At 34.1% G+C, this 25,679-nt stretch overlaps 2 long non-coding RNA genes across 3 annotated transcripts in view; one reads left to right on the forward strand and one right to left on the reverse strand.

The window, feature by feature from the left end:
* Nucleotides 1-7,465, forward strand: part of LOC116231063 (uncharacterized) — a 91,877-nt gene extending 84,412 nt beyond the window's left edge. Inside the window, exons 6-7 of one of the 2 annotated variants that reach the window (XR_004167349.2) lie at nt 4,590-4,705; nt 6,717-7,465. This is a non-coding gene — a long non-coding RNA (uncharacterized LOC116231063). The remainder of the gene's footprint in view (nt 1-4,589; nt 4,706-6,716) is intronic. The other variant, XR_016466424.1, reaches the window with a different exon arrangement.
* A 3,040-nt stretch (nt 7,466-10,505) lies between these two features.
* On the reverse strand, nt 10,506-13,264 carry LOC149918182 (uncharacterized). The gene is made up of 3 exons (XR_016466428.1): nt 13,224-13,264; nt 12,351-12,443; nt 10,506-11,186 (listed from the first exon to the last, which is right to left on the reverse strand). It is a non-coding gene; the product is annotated as an uncharacterized LOC149918182 (long non-coding RNA).
* Nucleotides 13,265-25,679: the final 12,415 nt, after the last annotated feature.

A 25,679-nucleotide genomic window follows, 5' to 3' on the forward strand; every position in this document is an offset into this window, starting at 1 on the left:
AAGACTTGATCTAACTAGGAGGGGAAGCACAACTCAAGTTCTTTTTAACATGGGATTTTCACAACAGTTATGCCTGCATATGTATTGATACGGACATAAGCAGGCATAATTCCAATATGCAGAGAATGCTTATGTCAGCCTACTTCTTTCTCTCTTTTCTCATTTATATCCTGATTCAGAATTTGTCACATTCTCCTTTCTGACCCCATACATCTTGGCTTCTCGGGATACATGGTTCAGCTTCATTTTTCTTATTCACACTAACACAAGATACTAGCAGCATGCATTTTTTATGAAATAATCTTGGATCAGATTTTGTTTCAAGTTGGCAAATAGGGATGTCAAGCACGCTAAATATGCTTAATATTTTTGAATGCGTAAAATTATTTCCTCCTGGTTTACTACAGGTCAGCCAACAGTCAAGTTTAACACCCAAGTAATTAAAGAAATAGTAATATCTCACTATTTAATGGTATGAGCCATTTGAATTGTTATTAATACATAATTAAAATCTGTCTTTGAGGTGATACTTGATCACACTTGAAAACTGCTATGGACACTTGAAACTTAAATTGATGCACCAATACACTAATGCTCACCTTTTGTTAACCTGCTGGTTAGTTAATCACATTTAATTTACCCCTTTGCTGAAGGTATTTCTACTAGGGTACATGCACTTAATAGTTCTCTTGATTCGTAGATTATTTATGTCTTTTGAAAAGCATAGTTTGGGGAGTGTGTGGTGGCTTTCTGAGTAGTAGAAGCAAGAAGTTGGCATTAACTATACAGTCCAATGCTGAAAAGAGGGGGGAAAAAGAAATATAAATCAGACAAATGTAGTACATGACTCTTTTTTTATGTGCATGAGAAATGGAAAGAGCTGTATGGAGAAAGTCGATGGAGTAGTAAATGAATTTTCTGTTCTGAGAAACAGGGTAGAATAACCTCAGAGTAGTATTAGTACTAGAAGATCAGGAAGAAACAATCTATTTTTACTTCTTTAACAAACTATTTTAATTCTGTTTTTATGATTCTAATGGGCAGCACAGCACAATCTATATCTAGCAATGACAACATAAGTGTATCTATATTCAGTTTATCAATTTTATCTATACGTTTTGAAAGCAATACTCTTAACAAAAATTGAGGCGTAAAGTGTGAATGGAAGTATGTTTCCTTAGTCAAGCTGTTTGTTAAAATATCTTTAAAAATGGTGCTTTAGAAGAGCTTCATAAACACGATATGCTTTGCTGAATGCATATATTGATGCAGTTAGTAACACTGCCAAATGCAAATACTCATGTTGTTAGTAATGTTCTCTCCAGAGACCCCAGGAAAAATTAAGACAGTGATTAGAATTTTTTCTTAAAAAAAGCAAAAACAAAAACCAACAACAAAACCCTCATCAAATTGTCCACCAGTGTTGAAAGTTATGAGATACCACATACCTTACTACACCTTAATTTCATCTACCTTGGAATCCCATTTTAAATCCTTTTCATTCTTCTGTTCCTTACATAAGAGGAAAAATTAAAATCCAAGGGAAGATATAATACTAGTGATATGTGTGAAACGCACTTCTCTTGAAATTTCTGTTGACCTGAAGCTATCAACTATATCTAGTGCCTAATCTGTATGTTTCTTTAGATTTTGGTTTGATGTTACAAGTCTGAGACCCTTCTGAGACCTCTTCCAAAGGAAAAAAAAAAACAGTTCCTGTTTGCCAGATATACATGACTACATGAAAGTATGTTACATATAGGTTGGAGCATAAAGCAGTTAGAATACATCTGAGATCGTAAATCATAAGCATTTCTACACAGGAAAAGAGTGACTGTGGGGATTGCATCAGTACAGTCTTCTGTTCAAATCAACAAAGACGGAAGGCTGAATGAAGTGCTCTGAAATAATACTTGTTCGTATGTGTCCCCAGTTTTTCTTGTATTTTACATTTTTTCCTCTTCACATTTTTTTCAGAGAATCTAAAAAGATACCATTACTTATAGAAGCCTGACTGTTAAGACTGAATTACAGATACTCATACAATTGAAAACAAGTAAATAAACAAAATTTAGTTAACAAAACTCCTATTTCATTTAATCTTTCTTTTCTGACCTATGATAGTAGTATGTCATAAATGTTCTAGATGAAAGTTTGTTTTGGGCAATAAAATACCCATGAATTACTGTTAAGTCTTTATGTAGAAAACAAATCCTATGCTGACTGAGTTGTACAGTTTATGATTCAGTCATAGCTGCTGAAGCTTGGAGCAGAGAGTATATTCTAAAAATGCCATGTTATCAGTGGATTGTCAAGTCATTTCTGATTTAGCCCCTGGCTCTAACCAGACTGTCCTGTTTTCTGAGATAGTAATAAAAAGATAAGCCATGGGAGTTAGAGGGGGAAAAAAAAAAAGCCCATTTGCATTCAGATGAGTGATATATATATATTTTTTTTCCCAGCATCTCTTTCTATTTTATCTTAGGAAAATTATCATAGATTTGATCAAAAGCAGAGGGAAAAAGCATAAATCTAAAGACAGGTTAACAGAAGAGTTTCTTATTATGATAACTTCAGTAGATAACTCATGCATACAGAAATGTCTTTCCGCTCACTGAAATCTAGTGTACAGTATATTACATTATTGATCGAGAGTATTAAATGTGACACTGAAATGTCAAATAACTTCAAAACAACCTACAACACAGAATTTCATTTTTATAAGATTCCTCTTAAAATGTTGCTATGGTTCCTCAAATTTAATGGCATATAATAAGTCTCATTTTGCCAGTCGTTCTTGAGAGCATACAAAATGTAGGGGTATATTAATGTGATCATACTATATACACTGAACACAATATTTTCAGCTATTTTCTCAGATATTCTTCTGGTAATAACCAATCGGCAACTTGTTCATGAATTTACATTAAAAAATCTAATAATGTAAATTTCCTTGTATTCACTTAGCAGAATGTTAACCAGTGACAGAACTTGGTAGGATGGAGAAATTTTGGTCTTTTTCATGTAGGGCTGTCCCTTTTCAAAGCATACTTTAGGCTATGTGTAGAAGATTACTGTACGGGGATTAGAATTTAGTGGCAGATGGCAAATGCTTCTCCTTCTTTCTCTATGAAATATATTATTGAAGAGGAAGTCTACTTGTAGTAACAGTTTTGAACAAATAAATGAAAGTGAAATTCAGCAGATAAACACCATTGAGCATAAATAAACTAAGAACATATTTTTATAATGTTAGCTTTCTGTAAGATACAAAGCAGATACTGTTCTTTCAGAAATTTTTAATGAGGTTAATGTGTGAACTGTAGAAGTGGTTGTATCATGGCTTGTGAGGAAAAAACACAATTGAAATTTCTGCTCCCAAATAGTAGTCAGCTGTACATTGCAGTGTATTTTTGTATCCTGCAGTACAAGCATTTGATATTAAAATGTGTTAGAAAAGAGGTCTGAACTAGGCTAAATTAACTTGCATTTTCTGTGGTCTGAGAGGCTGTTTCCTGTCTGTTTTCAAAGCTCAGGTAGCATACAAAGTGTAATAGAATCAAACAATGTTTTGTATTGAAAGAGACCTTTAAGATCACCGATTTCCAACCCCCATGCCATGGGCAGGGACATCTTCCACTAGACCACATTGTGTGAAGCCCCATCCAACCTGGCCTTGAACGCATCCAGGGATGGGGCATCCAAAACTTTTCTGGGCTATCTGTTCCTGTGCCTCACCACCCTCTGAGTAAAGAATTTCTTCCTAATGTCTAATATATGTCTACTCTGTCAATCTGGACATTGATTTCACATATAAGTATATAAAGACAATCTGTAAAGAACTTCTATGGGAGAGATTGAAGGACAAACAGTGTATCACAAGAAGACAGCAGGAAAGATTCTGACATCTATGGTGTTCTGTATTGCTTTAACAATGGACTGTTTGTTAACTAAACTTGGAGTGGAAGGGAGGAATTTATAATGATTGCTTTTTTTTTCTTCCTTTTTTTTTTTTTTTAAACCATTCTTTGGGTAGGCCTTAATCCTTTGTTCCACCACTGAGCTACATTCCTTTTGTTGTACAGTAAAAGAGATTTCTACTTAAGTGGAATTCTCCTAGATTAGTGAATGTAGTTCATTATGAATGTTCTGAGCACAACTTTCAACAACTATACAAACCCTTATTGTATAAAGGCTAAATATATTTGGGTACAAAGTCTAATACAGTTGTAACCATTGTAACCATTAAAATGAAACCACTTTTATGTAAAGGACAGGCATTCTTCCTGTTACTGAGATTCTCTGTAGAACAGTTTACTCAAGTTGAAGAAATATGTCTGTTAGAGATGGATGAGAATGTGCATAAAGGTGATCATCTCAGGAATGGTTAAAAACTTCAGAGAAATATTCTCAGTTCTGATGGTATGAATAACAATATGCTGTCTTGCAGATATAACATGCTTTTTTTTTTTTCTCTATTATCATCTATAATAAATCTTCTAATATTTTAAAAAATGAACATTAAAAAGTTGAAAAACAGTTAAGCTGAGTCAAAAATGAGTTGGCTTTTTAAACTTCCTTGTTTACAGATGGTTATGAGTCTTCACCTCTTAGCAGAGTACTCGGCAGTGCCAGTCTATGAAATGCCAGCGGAAGGCTACATGATCTTGCTTCCAGCAGCTACGCTGAATCAAAGTGAGTAAAAGTAAGTTGCTTTGACTTTTGTGGAAGAAATTATTACTGTTGCCAGAAGGTAGTTGTGCAAAAGCAGGGCATATGCATTATGCTGTTATTCCACAGTATGAAAGGATTTGAAGATAGCAGTCGTATGCAAATGATAGGTCTATGTATGTAATTAAAGATGAGTTCTCAGCTTCATTTATAGTAATTTCCTCTATCAGCTTACGGACTAGGTAGATGAATCAATTGGAATAAAATACTTCCACCTAAAGCAAAGTATTACTGTATTTTAAATATCGGTGATAAAACTACGAATCAATCAAATAAATCTTTCTTTGCCTTTGGCTTCTAGTAATAATTCAAAACATTGCCCAAATCCTCACTTACGATAACATTTCCTTGAAAACAAATAGATGGTGCATTACACAGCTGTAATGTATTTATTTGAAGCAAGTACATATCACTATACTTGACTATACTTCATATATATCTATATGCAGCATTTATACATACATATATACAAAATAAATGTGTGACAAGTTTACACATGCAATATCACATTGAAATAGCCACAGGAAATATAAAAGGTGGTGTTTCCCATCACTACTACATCAATGCTTCAAGATGTTGCTGTAAGTCTGTACACAGCTGTCTTGGAAAATGAACTAGAATGTTCTAAAAATAAAAGCTAAAAAAGTGTTGTTGTTTTTAAACAGACAAAGTATTTGAGATACAGACAACATTTGATATTGTTTCTGCAAACCATCTTAGAGGCAGTTGTTAATAATGCAAACCTCAAATGTGTGTCTGCTTAGTACCTTCAGGGGGGAATTTAGAGAGAGCAGTGTTACAGAAAGAAAGGTTAAGTTTTTTAATAAACTATGTGTAAGCCATATGGAACACTAGAGTCAACGTCGCTAATATTATATATGTAAGTACATACACACAGTTTGCTCCAAAAGTCATGCCTCCTATTTAATTCTGTGAAAACCTCAGCAGATACGAAGAGCACAATAAAATGTTTGATAGTGCAAATTCTCAGCTATAAAACACTATTTTTCAATGCAATAAAAATGTTAGCTATGTATTTTTACCAGTGATAAACAAGTTTGCATGCCATGCTCAAAACAATCTACATGGCCGTCCCAAATGTGGCTTGTCTTTCATGTTGCTGTCACCACTGCTGAAATGCACTATCCACTACCTCAGTGTGTTCACATCCACTGATTGGTCTCCAAAAACATTCAACAAGCATTGACGGATGTCAATGGGTGTCATTTTTTCTTCATGGAGGAATTCATTCACACACCTTTGTTTCATAAACACTTCCATGTCAGATGCCTTTTTATCAGACTGCTTCTCTGCTGCTATCTGTCACACAGTAACAAAATACAGAGGGATATTGGTGAGAAAGGAACTTTCACATACTGCCAATGTCTGTATCTGATGTGATGGGCCAATGTAATAAAATAGGCAGCATTACTTTTGGAGCAGCACTCGTGTATATGCTGCAAGGAAAAAAAATTGCTGCAGCGTTAGCAGAAAAATGATATGGAGATAAATGGCTTGTTGCAGAATATTGAGCAAAAAATTTCTCTTGCAGTTAATCTGAGAAATCATGGGATATTCCAGTAATCTGGATTACAATAATTTCTTCATTTGCTGCAATTTAAACTTAAAATGAAAAATGGAAAAAAAAAAAAAAAAATGACAGGTTCCATGGTCTCTGATTAGCAGACCTTCTGTTACTGTACTACACTACCTGGATATTGCTGTAAATAGCTTGCATGTTTTTCTCCTTTGGACGTGTTCTTGCATAGTTACGATCTAAGAATTTATTTCTGCAATAAGCTTTCTAAGCTGTGAATTACCTGTTTAATCAATGTTAATTTTCTAAAATGGAGTAGGAGTTGGTGTTGGAAACCCAGAGCAATGCATGGAGTATAGCTGTAGTTCTAAAGGTTAGCTGTAGTCTTTGTCTTTAGACTACGCTACCTAAATAGCATTTTTGTTTCTAACTTCAAGTATTTTTACAGGTTGTAAAATTTCACTCCTAGATGAAAACATATACATACTGTTGGCACCTTGAGGATTACGTAAATGTAAAAATTTAGTTATGCTTAATTCTGCCTTTTGTTTTTGGAGAAAAAAAAAAGCTATGTTTGCTGAACTGAGATTGCAGGTGTCTAGGCTCTAATTTTAATTAATGTGTGAGCTTGGGAAACATTTCAGCTCTGTGCGTCACCTTGCTAATTGGGATAGTGATAACAATTCACTTCTATTAGAGTTTTTAGGACTATCAATAAAATGCACTGTAGAAGAAAATAGCGGGTTTTTGTTCAAGTTTTTTAAACTCCTCATCGAATAATTCTAATAGGTAAATATTCTATCTGCTCACTATATATGTATTGCATATGCTTAAGTATTTTGTGTGTCTGGATGTTCAGTGATGTAAATCTAGGTGAATATTCTTGTGAATTAGACTTGTGAATCTTCAGTTGAGAGCTCAAAAGTGAATAGACTATTAGGCTACAAATTATTCCTTCTATCTACTCATTTCTGAAAGGAGACTTACTGCATTTTTTATGTACTCTAACAAGTGTTTTTTTTATTCTTTGTTCTCTGTGCTCCATTATTATTCCATATTCTTCAGGTTATTCTTATTTTTATTCCTTGCTTTCTTCTTTAGTCATATCCTGACATTTATACCAAACAATAATCTCTTCAGTGCGTCTGCTTGAAACCCTGTTGAATCCTTAGTGCTTCAAGGGAAATCACAATCACAATCTTGGCAATTGTGCAATGTATTGTATAATATTAATTTTATAATGATAATCAATAACACAAATGATAATCAGTGAAACAAATGATAATCATTCTAAACAGAGTAGCAAATCATTCATGTGTTTATTATTGTCATGTTACCTTAAATAATTGAGTAATTTTGTTCATTGAAAATTCCTTCTGGATAAGACAGAAATTCATTGATTGTCAGAAAAACTGAGCAGTGAAAAGGCTTTCCCAGAGAAGTAATGGAATATTCCTCATGGGGAAGTCCCAGCTCCTTCCCAATTTCTACTTCAGGGTCTCAAGTGAAAAGATCAAGAACTACAACTATAGCCTTCTTTTCAACAAAATCTTAATTTGTCTCCCTTTTAACTTTCTTATTCAATGACACTGAGAGTTTGAGGATGTTTTTGGTATTATCTGAACCATCTTCCTAATTCTATTTTTTAAGAAGATGATCAAGATTTTGCATTGATATTTCTTTGGACAGAGGACTCTAAAAATAAATTTCGTAATTAATGGTGATGTTACTTTTGAACTGAACCAAATTATAAATTATCTACCTTGTGTCCTAGAACCTGTTTGACAAAATAGTTTTATTAAACAACTTCTATTTGGATTACATCTTAAAAATTATTAATCCTTTATTACTGTAGAAATATTTTTATTTTAGAAATGTATCTCAGACCACAGACTGTCTTTAAAGATGGCCCATGAAGGAAGTATACTTCCAGCAAAGCATTCTCAGAAGTTCTTAGCTCTGGTAAAAGTAGTTCTCTCTAAATTTCGATGTTATTTATTCATGTGATCCTATAGTATTATTAGAGGTTGAAGTGTAGAATGAAGATTTTGTACTGTAAGCAAGAAGAAACTATTTTGTTACTTGAGGAATTTTATTTAGGAAGAAGTTTACAGTAATCTGACTGTAAGTTTTAAGATTGTTTCATTTTCTTATTTAATATCCTCATGATTTCTCTTCTGAGATTTTCTAAAAGACACAGTTGTATGTTCTCAGCGTTTTGAGACTGCATATTTTGAAAATAATGGACGACAAATTGGGCATGGAAAATTTATAGTCAATATGGCAAGAGGCTCAGTTTTATCATGAGTTGAAACTGATGTTCACACATGACATGACAAAAAGGTGTCCAGCAAATACAGATCACTACATTGTTGTCATAGTACTGTTTTGATTAACTTTATTACAGTTTTACCTGTCTTCCCAAAGAAAAACAATAACAAACTAGGAACATTCTTCTTCTTTAAATTATTATTTTTTAACCCCTTTGCAGTAATTATTTAACTATTGTATCTATACAAGGAAAAGAATAAAGAAAAATTCGCCCTATAGCTATCTTTGAGTTTTACAGAATGAAGGTAGCTTTATTTGAACTGCTGTGTGAACATTTTAAATTTACTTTGTGCAAGTCTCTCAATGGAGGTGTGATCAGCATGGTATTAAAACTTTTAAAAGTTTTCCTAATACAGGGCTTCTGGCATCATTATAAACACATGTTGAAAGTTTAAAGATAGTACATAAAGTTAAAATGGGACAGGAATACATAAATGTTAAATAAAAATAAAAAGCCATGACTTAATCCTAGCTAATTGGTATGCAGACAGAATGAAAAGTGTGGATTCATTCCACCAGCTCTTCTTCATTAGGTGAAATGGCCTTGTGGATGTAGATGGAACTGGATCAGTTGGCAGATGTGCAGCTAAGCCACTAACGAAAAATATTCATTAGCAGAGAGATTGCAGATGAACAAGAAAGTACACCCACAAACACTTTTCATACACTGAGATGTCATTACAAATGTTCTTTTCCTTTTAAAACTTCAGTATTTTGGATTTATTTACTATGTTCTCTAAATATCAATCTTCTGTATTTTTTATTGTTTTTCCCAGCTTTGGTAGCTTATGTGGAAGGAGATAGCTTCTGTGCAGAAGTAGAATCTTTCTCAAGACAGCCTGTTTTAAACATTTCATTTGTTCTGTGTAGGTGGGATTTCAATATCGGTGTTCCTCAGATTAACAAAAAAACAACAACAAAATAAATCAAAAGAAAACCAACCAAACAAAAAACACCTATAATATCATGTTTTAATTGCTTTTTCACTAAAAGGAAACATTTTTCTTCCCCTTGGTTCTATGACTTTCTTGTATATTCCTGCCAGAATTCTGAGCCTTTTCAAGTTCCATGTGGTGAAAAGTCATTGCTATGGAGAGCTGAAGTCAAAAAGGATCTTTCCTGACTTATTTGAAAAAGTAATTTACATGGGAAATATTTCCCATCAGATCAGAAATAGACCTTTGATTGTATCCTACATCTGTGAAATAGGAAAAAAAAAAAAGGGGGGAAAAGGAGAGGGAAAGATAGCCATTCCTCTCTTTTTAAAGATGGGTATAAAATTGCATTTGAAAGGTGTTCTGATTCTTTCATGTGCAGTCTAAGAATTGCAGTTTTACAGGTCTGTTTATTATTTAGTCCATAAAAATCAGCCATTTTGGGACCTTCTTAGGCCATTGAAGATGATCAAATGCTCTGTTCTTCCTTTAATACTGTTTGTTTATTGGGGTTTGATTTTTAGTCAAAGAAATAGAATTTTTTATGTTAGCAGTTAAACAGTTGTTGCATGGAGCCCATTTCAGGTTGATTTATTCTAGAAAAATAGGTAGTACATTAGCTTCCACGCTACCTGGTCATGCTGCTTCTGCATCATGACATAGCATTCTTATAGGCAGTATGGGTGTCTGTGACTATTCTGAAGTCTGTAGTGTTCATGTGCAGTTTGCAGTATGTGTTTTTCAATGTTAAATACATAGTGTAGGCATTATCACTTGTGGAAATGAGTAATCTTTGGAGCAACTTGATCTAGTCCTCCTCCCTCTTATGCTTATGTTTTGCTACCCCAAAGGCAAGTTAACCACACTTGTGTAGAATCAGGTTCTACCTCATATGATAATAAATAGTAGATTATGCCCTGCAAAATGAATCTTTTGTTTTTATTTTCCTTTACTCAGATTAGTGATTATTTATTTTAACTGGTAGTATATTAATTTCTTCAAGTTGAGGCTATTTCATCTGTGGAGGTAATCAGTAAGAGATTTTCCTGACCTTATCTTGAAACAGTTGTTTTTCTCATTTTTCCTATTTTCTCACCCTGTCTTCCTAAATAAGAAGCTGGGTGGTGGGAGTTTGCTAACAAGGGCCATTCCATGCCAATAGCCATGTATATTCAGCCTTAGAGAACTGATCAGGATTTTACTGTTGTTATAGTGTAACACTGACAGGTAGCTCCACACCACACAACTATTCACTCCTCCTCCCCAGGTAGGATGGGGGAAAGAATTTAAAAGATAGAAGTACAAGAACTTGTGGGATGAGATGAAAACAATTTACTAGCTAAAGCAAAAACCACACATGCAAGCAAGTCAAAACAAGAAATACACTTATTTTCTATCAGCAGGCAAATGTTTAGTCATTTCTTGGAAAGCAGGGTTCATCGAGATAATGGAAAGACAAATGCCATCACTCCAAATATTCCTCCTCCTTTGCCCAGCTTTTATTGTGAAGCATGACATCATATTCTGTGGGATCTGTTTTGTCATTCTGGTTCAGCTGTCTTGGCTGTATTCCCTCTCAGTTTCTTGTGCACCTGCAGCTCCTCACTGACACATGAGAAATGGGAAGTCTTTGGCTCTGTGCAAGCGCTGATCTACAACAAAATAGCAACATATCAACTTCAATGAGAAAAGTTAATCCTGTACCATCCAAAACTAGAACATAACTAGAATGTTATTTCTTAGCAATATTTGCCATCAACATGTGACATAAGTAGATGATAAATCCAATCAATTCCAACTCTTACTTTCTTTCAGTTTATCTGTTCTTACAGTACTCATGTGACCTAAGGACTTGTTTCACACCATACTGATGAGAAGAAAAATTACCAGAGAATCCATTTTCTTATTGCCATTCCTCATGCTTCATTCTGATTTCCCCTCATAAGGCCCTCTCAGGTTATTTACAGACCATTTGAATAACACCTTAGTTACTCTTTTCAGACAAAAGTAATTTAGAAAACTGTACAATAGCTCTAGCCTTGTAGTAACACTATTGATGTTTGCTCTGCACCTTAACAAGTGCCTTGAAAATATTGAAGCAATGTAGAAGAAAAATTTTACAGAGGAATTTGGAACTAATGAAATGCTCCTTTGGAAATGAGTGGATTAAAGGTCTCTGAGCACTTCAGACACTGATTTACAGTACTTATGGGGAATCCTTTCATCATCACCTACTCATCCCAGTCATACAGACATAAAATTAAATCACACCATCTGCTCCACATTTGAATGAAAGTGGGTACACTTACCATTTTGGAGGTTTGCCTGGGTTTGGCTTGCTGCAATTGTTTGAGAAGATTAGGATTCAGAGAACGTATTTGTCACCATGCAAAGCAAAGATGGATTTAGCTGAGATCTAGGTTTACTGATGTTTCCTTTTCCACTCATTCTCACTTCAGCTGTTTGGTGAATGTGAAGAATTATCCTTAATTTATAAAACTATCTTTGAAATGATCATGACCTTCAGAATTATTGAAGAGTAGTAATTGAAGTTGATTCATTGCAAAGAGTGAAAGTATAGTTTCCGTAGATAACTTTCATTTGTGTAATCAAACCCAAGAACATACACAGTTTTAATGTGAGATCCTTCCTGAATGAGACTATAAAGAATATAATATTTATGCTTGCAACATACTGTCAATAGAGTAGAACAGTTTTTATAAGCAGTTTGGAAAGAAAGAGATTTTATCTTTGCTAAACTTCTACTAACAAAATTCATTAACCATCTCTATAGTGGAAAATATTTTTTCACTTACTGAGACTTTGTCAAGTCTTGATGGTTAGTTCTTACTGGTCCTAAGACAAGTAGGATTTCTCTGCTTCTTAAGTGGAAGGATGAGCAAACAAATCTGAGTTTGGAAAAGATTGGTGCATATGACTTTATAATGCGCCTTTGAAAAAACTCAATAATGATGACTATATAACATAGAAAATAATATTTAATATCAAAGTATTTATATGAATTTTTAAATAAATATAGGAGAAAATAATTAAGGGATTTTTTGGGGAAAGCATGGGCTGGATTTTACATTTACATTTTACATGGTAACTTCAAATTCTTCTTTTTTCTTTCTGCTAGATTTGTTCTGAATCGGTTCTAAACTTATACAGAAGTATGATATCCAGTTTTTTTAATTACTTTCCTTCAAATAAAAGTTTCCTTATTTGGTGTTGATATATTTCCTTGAGTGAGCAAATTAAAAAATGGGAAAAGTAAAAACAGCATTGTTTTGATTATAATACAGATTTTCTACTGCTGAAGTGACCCTTCTTGAGTATTGCTGAGCATTGAATCAGGTTAAAACCAAGCAGATAACACATATTACTCAGGAGTTAAAACTACAAGAAAGGAAACCAGTGAAGTTCACTAAAATTCTGGAGAAATGAGAGTAAAAAATTGTGCTATTTTGAATTAATTTATCCTTCTGTAGTGTCTTACCAGCTGTAAACATCTGAAAAAACTCCAAATACATCTTCATTACTCCATATGTGTATAATCAAAGAATATTAAGATAGAGTATAATTGAGGAATATTGTATAATCAAATAATATTAAGATGTTATAATAATGAAATAAACAAGAGAGTTAGGCAAAGCAAGACAGAGAGAATAGATAGGATGGATGCTTACCTGTATTGTGGGCTCACTCAGGAAACTCCAGTGGAGTGGATCTCCAGAAGAGAGATCCTTCCCCACTGGTAGTCAGTTCTTAAATGGATCTAGGAGAGGTGGAGCCAGGCTCCACCCCTTCCTGCAGCACAGGTGAATTGCTTTCACTGTGCTCCCATGGCTGACTCATTGCTCGCCTCAGGTGATTAGTCAGAGGTTCAGGCCATACAGTTCCCATACAATATGTCATACTGAATATTATCTGTTATTGTAATTGAAATTTATTTATTATTATATTGAATACATCTGAGGAATGTTTGTACTGGCAGTGATGGTAATAACGTAATTGTGAGAGATGAATGAAACAAAAGTAGTTATTTGCAAAAATTAAACAGATATATGCATTGCTTGTATAGTTGTGTGTTCCAATTAGTAATTGCATTTTTTATAAAACAAAACTAGATTTTTCCCCAGGTGTTTAATTATCTAGTACATATATAACTGCTTTGAATGAAGCAAATACAAAGCAGATTTAAAGAAAAATATTACTGGCTAATGTATTTATTTTTATTGTAGACTATTTACAAGCAAGCATATATTTGTTTTAAATTTCAGCTACCTTCAACCTCATGTCTAATGAATATTTCAATTCAGACTGATGGTTTTTAAATAAAAAATAGATATAAAATTGTTCTCCTAATTCAGAAGCAAGCTATTTTTATAGATGTTTATTTTTCTTATTCAAGAAATGGCAAATATTTATTTATTCTGCTACTTCAACATTCTCCACCATCATTATTTGCAATGATCCCTGCAGTGATAAGTGGTCAGTGACCCTAGTGCATGGTGAACCACAGCAATCTCACAGAGTTGCCCGTTATTCATCACAGCGCTAGAACAACAGCGACAGCACAGTGACATTTTGCTAAAAGCACACATTTTTCCCAGTAGGTTATTATACAGGTGGAATAAAATCTTTTCTTAAAGACCATCCACATCTTTTCTCCCTCTGAAAGGTCACTATTGTTTGTTCTTTCTTATTTTGTTGAAAGATGAAGTTAAAAAAATGAAGAGAAAACTTCAAAACTACAAAATGCTAGTATTTTTGTGTGTCTCCATTTACATGCTCTGACTTGCTCTTGAAGAACTCAGAACTAGTTTTATTTACTTTTTGTCTTTACTTGCTGTTGATTATCTGAATGAGAGAAATGAATGTTGGTTCTAATTGTTTTCTGTATTGTTTTGGTATCGCTTCAGAATGTTGCCAGCACTGAAATCATTGTTTAACAGTAGTTAATTAGTAGCTTTTACATCTTTGAAATTGTGAAGTTAAGTTGTGATCTTATCTCCATTTAGATTTGTATAAGTAACTAATTTTTTTGGACAAAGTACTGAGAAATTATTTTGGAGTTTCTCAAGGGAAATTTCTTTTCTGAAACTGAGGTTAAATACATTGTAATAAAATGCAATCTGCTGCAGATTGGGTTCACTGCATCTCCTCCTGTTACTGTGCACCTCATAGATGAGACTAGCTCTCCTTTCTGTTCCCTCCAGTACTGATCAGAGTGGGGAATAATGATTACCTAACATCATGGCTCTGCTTTTGCTAATGCAGCTCAGGCTACAGTTGGCCTTCCTTGCCACCAGGGTACACTGCTGATTCACCGCATTCAATTCTTTGTTGACTAGCACTCCCAAGCAATTTTCTGTAAAGCTGCTTTCTAGCTAGTTAGCCATATAGGCATGGGGCAATTTTGCACCCGATACAGCTCTATGCATGTGCTTTTGCTGAACTTCAGATGCTTGTATATTCATTTCTTCTAGGCTATTAGAATTGATTTATCTCAATAGATTTATCCTGTGGAATTTTGATGACTGTCCCTTAGCTCCCACCCACCCACTTTGCTATCATTTACCAGCTTGCTGAGAGTGTGCTCTGCCTCACTGTGCATGTCATTAAAAGGTATGTTAATAGGTATTGGTTCCGGTATTGATGCCTTAGGGATGCTGTTAACTTGCTGCCAGTTGGATTTCTGATAGCTGATCACAACCCTTTGAGCCCTGCTGCCCAGATATTTTTCCACCCAACCTATTGCCTGTTTTCTTTTTTTTTTTTTTTTTTTTTTTTCAGTTGATATCTCACTGATTTTGTTAAAGGACATTTTGGAAGATCTGATCTGGTGTTTTCGTGCTGATGGTGAAGCTATATGCTACTCTCTCACTCCATCTCCATAAAGGAGGGAGGGGACAAAATCAAATGAAAGATAGCTCAAGAGTTGAGATAAGGAAAGGAAAATAACTCACCAATTACCATCATAGGCAAAACAAACTCAATTTAGGGACATTTGGTATAATTTATTCCTTATTGCTAACAGATTAGAGCAGTGTGAATTAAAAGCAAACTAAAAACACCTGCCTCTTCATCCACCCTCTGCTATCTCCTCCTACTCCTCTTGAGCAGTTCAGGAGAACAAGGAATGGGGGCTAAGGTCAGTTCATCGTGCTTTGTCTCTGACGTTCTTTCATGGTTACTCTTCCTATACTTCAGCATGAATTTTAGTTATATTTTTCATGAGTCAGTTGAGCTCAGCTTGAGTGCAGATTGCATAGGTGACAGCAGAATGCTGTGGAGGGTTACAATGCAGTACTAACTCTGCCCCTCATGCCAGCCAAATATATTCAATCAAATCAAAATGAGTATATTAAGCATTATGTGCATTTGTGATGCTTTGTGAGTAAAACTCAGTGATTACTAACAGTTTTTCAACCTGCCTAATGTCTCAAAGGAAAACGGAACCCCAAAAAGGAAAAATCAGAGAAAGAGTGTTAAAAAATGGGCAGATTACTATTTTTTTTGTCAAGACAAATAATTTGGCGCTATGCCTAATTTTTAAGGAAATCATGTCAGTTTTCAAATATTGCAGTTTACAAATACGTTATATACAAAAATGTATTGCCAAATTTTATGCATATCACGGAATGTTTCATATAGCCAAAACAGCAGAACTGAGCAATATTTTTTTTAAAAGTTACAATTCAGATGGACTCTATTACGCCTAAAAGCTAGTTATGTGATAGTAAATCTGATTGCAAAATAATCAAAACCACTTACTGATGGTGAGTTTATTGAGAAATATATGGAAAACATAGCAGATATTTGTCTTGATGAGAAATGTTTGGTTTTTTTTTTTATATATAAAATCAGCTTGTCTCATCAGACTATAGCCAGGTGAATTGAAGAAATAGGAAATTCTATCAAAATAAATTTGGAGAGAAAAGCAGTTATTTTCAAATATTGTGCTTTGGTGTTATGAAAGTGTTGATACTACAGATATGGCTCAACTTGCCATTTCTATTAGAGGTATTGATAACAAATATAAAGGCACTGAAGAAATGTCTCTTTGATGCCATTAAAAGATACAGCTAAATTCCTTGTTTTGTATGAAGCAGTAAAATTTACATTAAAGCTATTTTCTTTAAAATTTTTGGTATAGCTACTGATGATGCCCTGGTGGTGGTTGGTAAGTAAAAGAAGTTTTATAAAATTAGTAGAGAATGATGCGGTTGCCACTACTCACATTTGATGAAATATCACTGCATTTTATGTAAAGAAAAATTATGCACAAAAGATTTAAAGATGAATAAATTTGTGTCAATAGTTATCAACCTGTGAATTTCATAACTTGAATCATTACAATTTACAGGAATTTCTTAGAAGTATGTGTGCTTATTACAGGGACATCATTTTCTTTTCTGAAGGAAGGTGGGTAAGCTGGGGTAAAATGCTAAAAAATTTTTGTGATTTTTCAAATGAAATTAAGTCATTTATGAAATCAAAAGGAATATTTGTGCCAGAACATGAAGATAAAAAAAATAGCTCCTAGATTTAGCATTTTTTGTGGATTTGATTGCTCATTTAAATGAGTTAAACATATCATAACCCGTGCAGCCATGCTTTCTGTTTTGATAAAGGAATTTGAGAATAGATTTCAAGATTGACCCCCTCCCCTCGCCCCCCCCCCCCCAAAAAAAAAAAAAAATCAACTTTTTGGCATATTTGCAACTCAATTTTCAGTCTAAATAGAATTTATAGAATTGCAATTAGACACTCAACTCAAAGAAAAATTTGACCATGTCTCTTTACAAGACTTTAAATAAGACCTATCTTACCAGAGAGAAATATCCCTTGCTTCCTGATTATACCTTATTCATGACATCACTTTTTGACAATAAGTACATTTCTGAAATAGTGTTTTCAAGGATGAAGTATAAGAAAAGTAAAATTTCATCAAAAATCTCTGTACAGACCTAGACAACCATTCTTCACTCAGTGCAGCCCAGGCAAGCCAAAAGACTGTGGATGGTCTAAACAACATTCTCTTAAGGCAGCGGATAGATTTTGCACTTGACAATAACCTGCTATTCATCAATCAGCAGCCATCCAGAAATAGAACTGACACGCTTGCATCAGCCTGTCAGTCAGATAACTAAAAGTAACAATCTGAAAAGTGTACCATCCCCACTTAAGCTCTGGATAGCTCTCTTGCTATGCTAATGCTGTGATAACAATGATGGGGAACGAAGTAATTGGCCACTGAACGAACAGTGTTTATGGTCCCTTCCAACTCAAAGCATTCTCTGATGCTATTCTATAGTTCTATTTTTAATCAGACTGACTTTTAGAGTTTTCAGAAGTATACTTTCTCTCATAGCTGAAGCACGTGTGATTTGTTCTAAAAGGGTGACTTTTATTGTTGCTTTGGTTTCATAGAAGAACAGTCTGGAGAGATTTTCCTTATTCTAATTTCATTTGTATTTTATGTATTGCAGCTTGATAGACTGACCTTTACAGGTTGCATGTTGTGAAGTGTTGCTACAAAGGACAGTTGGTATCAAAATAGGTTCTTTTCTAGCTCTAATTAAAAGTATTGAAAGAAAGAAGCTACAGAACTCTGTATTATTAGAAACTTGTACTTAAAAAATTTATATTACTTCCCTTCAGGTACCTAGGAAGAGAGCGTCAACTGAGCTTCTGAAATAGTACTTAGAGTTCATTAGTTGTCACTACAAGCGATGTTCAACTTTGAAAGACGTCCTTTTTGTTTGAAATACTTGTTCTACTTTAGTATTATAATCTTATATCCTAGACAGGTAATACTGGTATGGCCTTGCACGTCTACTTGTGTTTTATATTAATTGTGTTAAGATTGGAGGATTATAAACCCAATACAGACAAAAATTCAGTATTCTTTCTGCTACAATGTACTTCTAGAAAAAGATAAATACACTTCTTTTTAAATAAAACTAAAAATTAACCTTATATACAAGGAAATTCTAGGAAGAAGTTAACTGTTAAAATAAGTCTGCAGAAAAATCTGAGAACATTTAAGATTGAAAGCAATTTACTGTGATGGCTTTTTACATTACAAGAGAGTGAGAACCCATCACTACAAAATCATAATATTATCAAAGGCAGTGGGAAATAATGTGCTAATTTTATTTATGTTACAGTATACATTTAAGTGTTACCCACTAGTTTATACAGAAATTCCAATGATTCATTAAGGGAAGTGGCTGTTAGAGTGTTTAAAAATATCCCATAAATACATTTTTACTTCAGGTATTAACCTAGTACATATTATGTTTTTTATTCTATCCATCTGTATACCTTAAGATACTAGAATAAAAGTTGAATGTATTAGTGGAAATGTAACTACCCATTCAGTACCAATAATAATACAAATTAGAAAATTCTTCTTATGCCAGTGCAACAGCCTTTATATTTCTTGTCTTGTTTTCATCTTATTTATTTTATATCTTCTAAGACTGAGGCTTCTCACTGTGTCTTCATAATAGGTAACTTGTTGGATCAAGTCAAAGCTTTTAAACAGCTTTATTAGTAATATGAATGCAATTTTGTCTCTGCCCATTTTCCTATCTAGAATGGATCTATAGAGACTGGCAGATTTATCAGTAGTAATTTTTATTTGCAATCATCCAGAAAAAAACTGCTTACTTATCTTAGATATATATATTTTTAGGAATATGACTGGTTGTATTTCATAACTAACAACTGTGGAGACATTGATTTTCTTTAACTGAAGATGCATATATTTTATGGTTATCATTTACTTTGGACCTTTGTGACAGTTACTATCTTTGTGGCTGCCTTGGGTATGTAACATAACATGATGAAGTAGATAAAACGTGGTTTAAACAGACAGCAGTTCAGTGATTACAGCAGTAGCATATCAGCATTCTTCCCACAACTCTTGTTTGTTGCTATTTGTAGTGGGCCTGGAAGTCAGTCTTCAAGCCACTTGGTCCCATTTTGCTGGCAGTCCTGCATTCTGCTCTTTCATAGGACTGTACGGTAAGCTGATGCTGTATAGTACCAGAAACTGGAATCCTCAAACTTCTATACCACTTTAGGAAAAGTGTCTTTTAATAAATATTCCTTATATTTTATTGAGGACTCTCATGAAAAAAGCACCTTCACTGAAAATCTAGCCAAATAAGGAAAGAACACAATATACCTTGACAGTGTAACTTTTTATTTTCTTTCTAACTCCAAAGCAAGGAGGGGTCACAAATGTGATGAGAATAAAGCAGAGCATGTAAGTCATCCTCTAGACCTGGAGTTAGGAGTGTGTAATAAGAGCATATGGGAGCAAAGTATAAATTTCTCTTTGGTGAGTTCCTTCTCTGTATGTTTCTGATGATGATAAAAGACAAAAGTCTAGAAAATGTGTCTCAGGGAGTGCATTTCTAAGCCTTCAAAATTTTTTGAACCTCAAAAACAAGCAAATCCTCTCTATTTTTTTATTCTCTTCTATGATCTTTTGCGTTCAGTTTTCCAATGTTTTTTTCCTTCAGTGTTATTCTGCAGACCTTACCATTGAGTCTTTACAAACTTTTGATTTCTTTTTACATTACTTTGTTTATCTATATTTTGTCTTCCCCCTTTAGAATATTTTTACCGTGCAGTTCATAACTCCTGTTTTCCACTTAAACTTTCTTCATTTCCTTTTTGGATTTTTAAATATTTCTTTGACACAGATATTTCTTGCTTTCATCCAGTGTTGAATTCAGCCTCTGTTGCTCTATTTTCATTCTCATCTGATGAAAACCACTCTCAATGGTTTTACAGTTGTAAGCATTTTAGCAATGTATGTAAGGGAAAAAACTATCATTATTAATTTTTAATTCTTATAAACTGTGGACCAGACTAGCATGTACTGAGCCAATGTACTTGTTGATGTGATGTACTTGTCTAGGATGTACTGAGCCAATAATAGATTGGAAATATCATTCCCTCATTCATGTGAGGGAAATTCTTGTTTCCTAAATGATAAACTATAAGAATAAATAGGCAAGTATAAGAAATGAAAGTGTTAAAGTGTAGCATATATGGGCTATTGGAGCAACCCCCATAGATTCATTAAAATCAATTCTTAGGAATAAATAGATATAGAAGGTTTGTGTGCGTCACAGTTCAAATGTAATGCAATTTAGTGCAGTAACTTCTTTTCTAACATGAGTTTTCAGAAGAAGAAAAGAAAGAATTCATTTTGAGGAACTCCATTCACTGAAATCAGCCAAACCTCTCTTCTCCCACATGAGGCATTTAATTTGCTAGGCAAATGATTTTTCAGGCTAACTACACAATTTTCTTCAAAAAATAATGCAGTGTTGGTTGTACTAACTCATTTTTTTCCACTCAGATGTCCAGTGATCAACAACACAAGTCTTACATATACAAGTGAAAAATAAATGTATTCATTAAGTCAGTGACAAATGAGAGCATGACAGCATTTAGAGGAAAATAACATATTTGTATACACAAATAAACTTCATAGTAGCAACTTGAGTGTGTTCTAGTTCTAAAGAACCTGGGTGTGTTTTGCATTTCTCTGAAGGGCTGGCACCTGCAAGATAGCAGACTATATGCATCAGTGATCTGATATGGTATAGCAAATCTCGTTTTCCTTTGGAAGTTTTTTGCATGTATGGCTATCAGAATATAGGGATTTTTAAAGAGCTACAGGTGCTATGGTTTTTTACCATTTATTCTTCAGCTTTCTGCAGCAAGTGTAAATTATTTTCCTCCAAGAAAACAGATTCAAAAGTTGAGCATATCATATGATGTTCTCTCAGATCTAAATCACTGTTGGAAGACAGGAAGATAGGGTGAGTCAGAAAATTCATTTTTGTCTGGAATTTAAAGACAACATGAGTATGTCTGTATGCTTGATACTAAGCAAGCTGTTGCCATTTAATCATAATAACTGTCTTTCTCTAGACAGCTAGAAGAAAAGAAAATGGAAACAACTGAAAACTGGAACAGCTACTGGAAAAAAAATAGGTGAACTGTTTGTCATTAACAGGCTGGAAAGAACATTCAGATACTTCCTGTATGGAGTATCAGAACTTGTTACCACATAGTCTCTAATCAGACAAAGAGAAAGAGGAAGGCAGATTGGGTTTTCTTGCTTTGCTAATGTGTCCATGGAAAAATGGCTTATGTTTACACAGATACTTATAAGAAGCATTCTAGAAAATTACTCAATCATGTTTCCCTATTTTCCCTAGATTTGTAAATGTAATTTACTGTAACGACGATTTCTGCAGTTGTACTGAAATAATAGCATAGAATGGGTTTTGAGCCAGTTATTAAATGTAGTAGCGACAAACAGAAAACAGAAGTATCAGTTCTGTAAGCTCACTATTAACTCCAAGTCTGGACTACTTTCACTCAGGTAATTCTTTCATAATGATTAAACTTCACAGTATTCAAGTATTCTGAGAATATGCAAGGTATGAAATTTAAATCAAGCAAGACTTACGTAAGACTTTAATGTCACTGGACTACTTGGGATAAGTGTGCTTACAGGCATGGTAATTCAGTTAAAGCCATAGCCTCCAAACCAGCCTATACATAAAGAAAACAACCCCCTCCCCCCCAAAAAAAAAGAAAATTCAAGGTTCAATAGCTTTGACAAATAGTTGTGCCAGAGTAAAAGATTAATACTGAAACACCCATGCTTCACTTAGACTATACACTATTTTAGTTAACTAGTGCGGGAGAGGAGTGTTTTGTTTTGTCAGTCTGTAAAGTCATATTCTATACAGTATCATTTGTCAGAAGTCCATTTCACTTTTACAGTCCTTCTGGTTTCTTATTTCTGAATTATAGTTTTGTCTATTTCCATTACATGGGGAACTCTTGGTAATAAAAGAAGTATACGGTACATAAGGTATTATATTACTGATTGGATTTTTTTTTTTCTGATTTTGTTTTGTTTGTTTATTTGCTTGGTTTTTTTTTTTTTTTTTTTTTTTTTTTTTCATAGAATCATAGAGCAGCCCAGCTTGGAAGAAATTCTGAAAGATTATAAGGCATGTTGTTTCAATAATTATAATTACCTTTTGTTCCTCTCATTTCTTTTATTTCTCTTGAGGAAAAGTGACTGTAGTTTTTTGTTTCTTTTTCTTTTCTTTTTCTTTTTCCTTTTCTTTTTTTTTTTCTTTTTTTTTTCTTTTTTTTTTTCTCAATTGCTAATCCTGCTCAAGGGCTAAACCAGGGAAATAAACATTTTCAATGAAAACGTATTCTTATTTGCCCCCAAATTAATTAAAATACAGTTATACTAGTCTCAGGTTCTTAATTTAATTTGTAGAGTTTAAAAACCATGTAAAGTGAAATAGCTGCCTTTGTGATAAGTAGTCCACAGGCTTAGTTTGGAGATTTGCTTTTAAACAAAGCTTGTTCCCTCTACAAATCTCACTTTTTAATTTTTTGTGTGGATGGTTTCCTTTCAATCTATATATATAGGAATAAACGTTCCATAGAATTTTTAATCTGGACTGAATGTGTTTCCTAGAGCTTGAGAGTATATCTTCTTTATTTTTCTTAAGTAATAAAGAACACAGAATTCCTCACAGTCCTCCCCTCTTGTCTGGGGGACAGCAATCATTTCTGCTAGCCACAACCGAGCTGCAACTCTGAAGGGCAGGGATGTTCAAGTAGGGTAAATAAAAAATAATTTATATAATTTGGACTGTTTCAAACCTAATACACTGTGGAGTTTAACATTAGAATAATGTTTATCCTCAATTCTAAGTATAGTGACAGTCTTAGAAGGTTTTGCTGTTCAAATGTTCCAGTCTAAGATATATGTGAGGGGTTTACATGGGGGATGAGCAGTTTGTGAGATTTGGCCTTTCTCCTGAGGAGTCTTACAGTATTATGCAGAAGTGGTAAGAGGTAGATGGATGTGAAATTTAAGAAGGATTTGAAGATTAGTAAATCTGTCTGTGTGAGGAAAAAATATTCTGATGTCATGAGGCCACTACTAAATAAAGTATTGGAATAGGCTCTGAAAAAGGGTGTTTCCATTGCATATAGCTTTTCTGGCATGCAACTGAGGCATAAGATTCACTGTGTCTAATAGGATTGTAACAAAACAGAATGCAGACATTTTTCTTGTAATTTAGTGAGGCATCTTTTGATCTTTGATCATCCCTGAGCTGAGAGCTCATGGTGCAAGGCTGAAAGTGAATGACATGCTCTAAAAAGATTTTGGTCTTTGTGACCTTTGGAGGATGAATAAAATATAATACCTTTGCTCATTGGAATTGCATATTTTAGTTTTATTTCACTTCTATGTTTCTAGACAGTGCTAAAAAGGCATGTTATTTCCAGATGGAAATGAATGGCAATGCAGTCTGAACTAATTAGTGTAGACTACTAACTTAAAGCTTTTGTAAATGGAATGAGAGAAAAATATGTACTGTTTGAGAATATTCATTGTACTCTTTGAGGAAAATTAAGTGTACATTTTTTCTTAAAGATATTTAATGAACAATGTATTAAACAGAATGCTCCTGACATAAGCATTTTAGTGAGTGGTCTGTGAAGCCATAGCATGAGATGAATCCTTACATAGAATCATCATAATCATAGAGATTTTGAGTTGAAAGGTACTGTTAAAGGTCATCTAGTCCAACTCCCTTGCAATGTACAGGAACACCTAAAGCTAGATCAGGTTGTTCAGAGCCCTGTCCATCCTGACCTTGAATGTCTTCAAGGATGGGGCATCTACCATATCTCTCAGCAGCCTGTTCCAATGCTTCACCATCCTTATTGCAAGACAACAACTTTTTTATATCCAGTCTAAATTGCTCCTCTTTAAATTTGAAACCATTCCCCTTGTCCTATCACTGCAGACCCTGCTAAAGAGTCTGTCCCCTTCTTTCTTTTCTAGTCTCTCTTTAGATAATGAAAGGCTGTTCTCAGATCTTTCCGGAGTCTTCTCTCTTCTAGGCGGAACAATCCCAGCTCTTTCAGCCTGTCCTTGTAAGAGAGGTGTTCCATCCCTATTGACTCCTGTCCAGCTTGCCATCTATCAGTATCCCAAGGTCCTTTTCGATAGGGTTGTGCTCCATCCTTACATCCCCCAGCTCGTACTAATAGCAGAGATTTCCACAATAATTATGCAGTTTTAACAGCACCAATCAAGTCTTTAAAAATCAATAATGTGTCATTTCTTAACCTGCCTGCAAGGGAATTTATGCTGCCTTAATATAAAGTTGATGTGTGGGCTATTACTTTTCAGCCTAGTTGTGCAGATAGACTTTCCTATCAACAGGACAGGTCATTCCTCAGGTAAGAATTGCCTTGGATAAGCAGTTGCAATTTTAATTTCTTCTTCAATATACAAAGTGAAAAATATTATTGCTAGTCAAACTGAAGTCTGTTCTAATAAATACAACAAACTACTGCTATTAACATTTCAGTTACAATGATAGTCGCACTCCCAGATCAGACAAAATAGTCTAATTATCACAGTAGTCTTAGTAATAGTATAGTTTAAACTATATGCGATATTGTCAGTTAGTAATGCCCATCCACTTCTTCCAGTGGTATGCTTACATTCCAGTGTTCTTCTGGCTCCTAGAGTGACAGTGTTATTCGAGTAGAGTGGGAGTTGCAATGAATCGTCACAGACCTAACTTAGTTGCTGGGAAGAATATGATCTTTATGGTAAGAAAATATCTTTCTGTACAGTTTTGTGTCTACATAGTTACTTAAGTATTTCTAGTAACACAGTGTCCCTGCTTACTTTTTCTCCCTTGATTCCCACCTGAAGTTTTCCAATCTTTGCCTCAGGAACCTCACTAACTCCCATTTGCTAAGGGCTGTCAATAGTTGTGCGATAAGTAGCTTTTACCATTAATGTTATTAAGAGAGCTAAGGTACAGCTGCCTCTTTGTCACTAAAAAATTGTTACTACAGCTACAACAAGCTAAAACCGACTAAGACCAAGAAAAGCCCAGAAACTTGATTAGGTCTGCAGTGCTAGTACAAAGCTTGTAATATTTTACAAAAGCAATGACAAATCACATTCACTGGCTTTTAGATGCTGTAAATTTAGGACTCCTCAAGAAGTGTATTAACTTGTAAAAATAAATCTA

Source organism: Phasianus colchicus, chromosome 4 (assembly GCF_987193195.1).
Source record: "Phasianus colchicus chromosome 4, bPhaCol1.hap1.1, whole genome shotgun sequence".
Lineage (NCBI taxonomy): Eukaryota > Metazoa > Chordata > Aves > Galliformes > Phasianidae > Phasianus > Phasianus colchicus.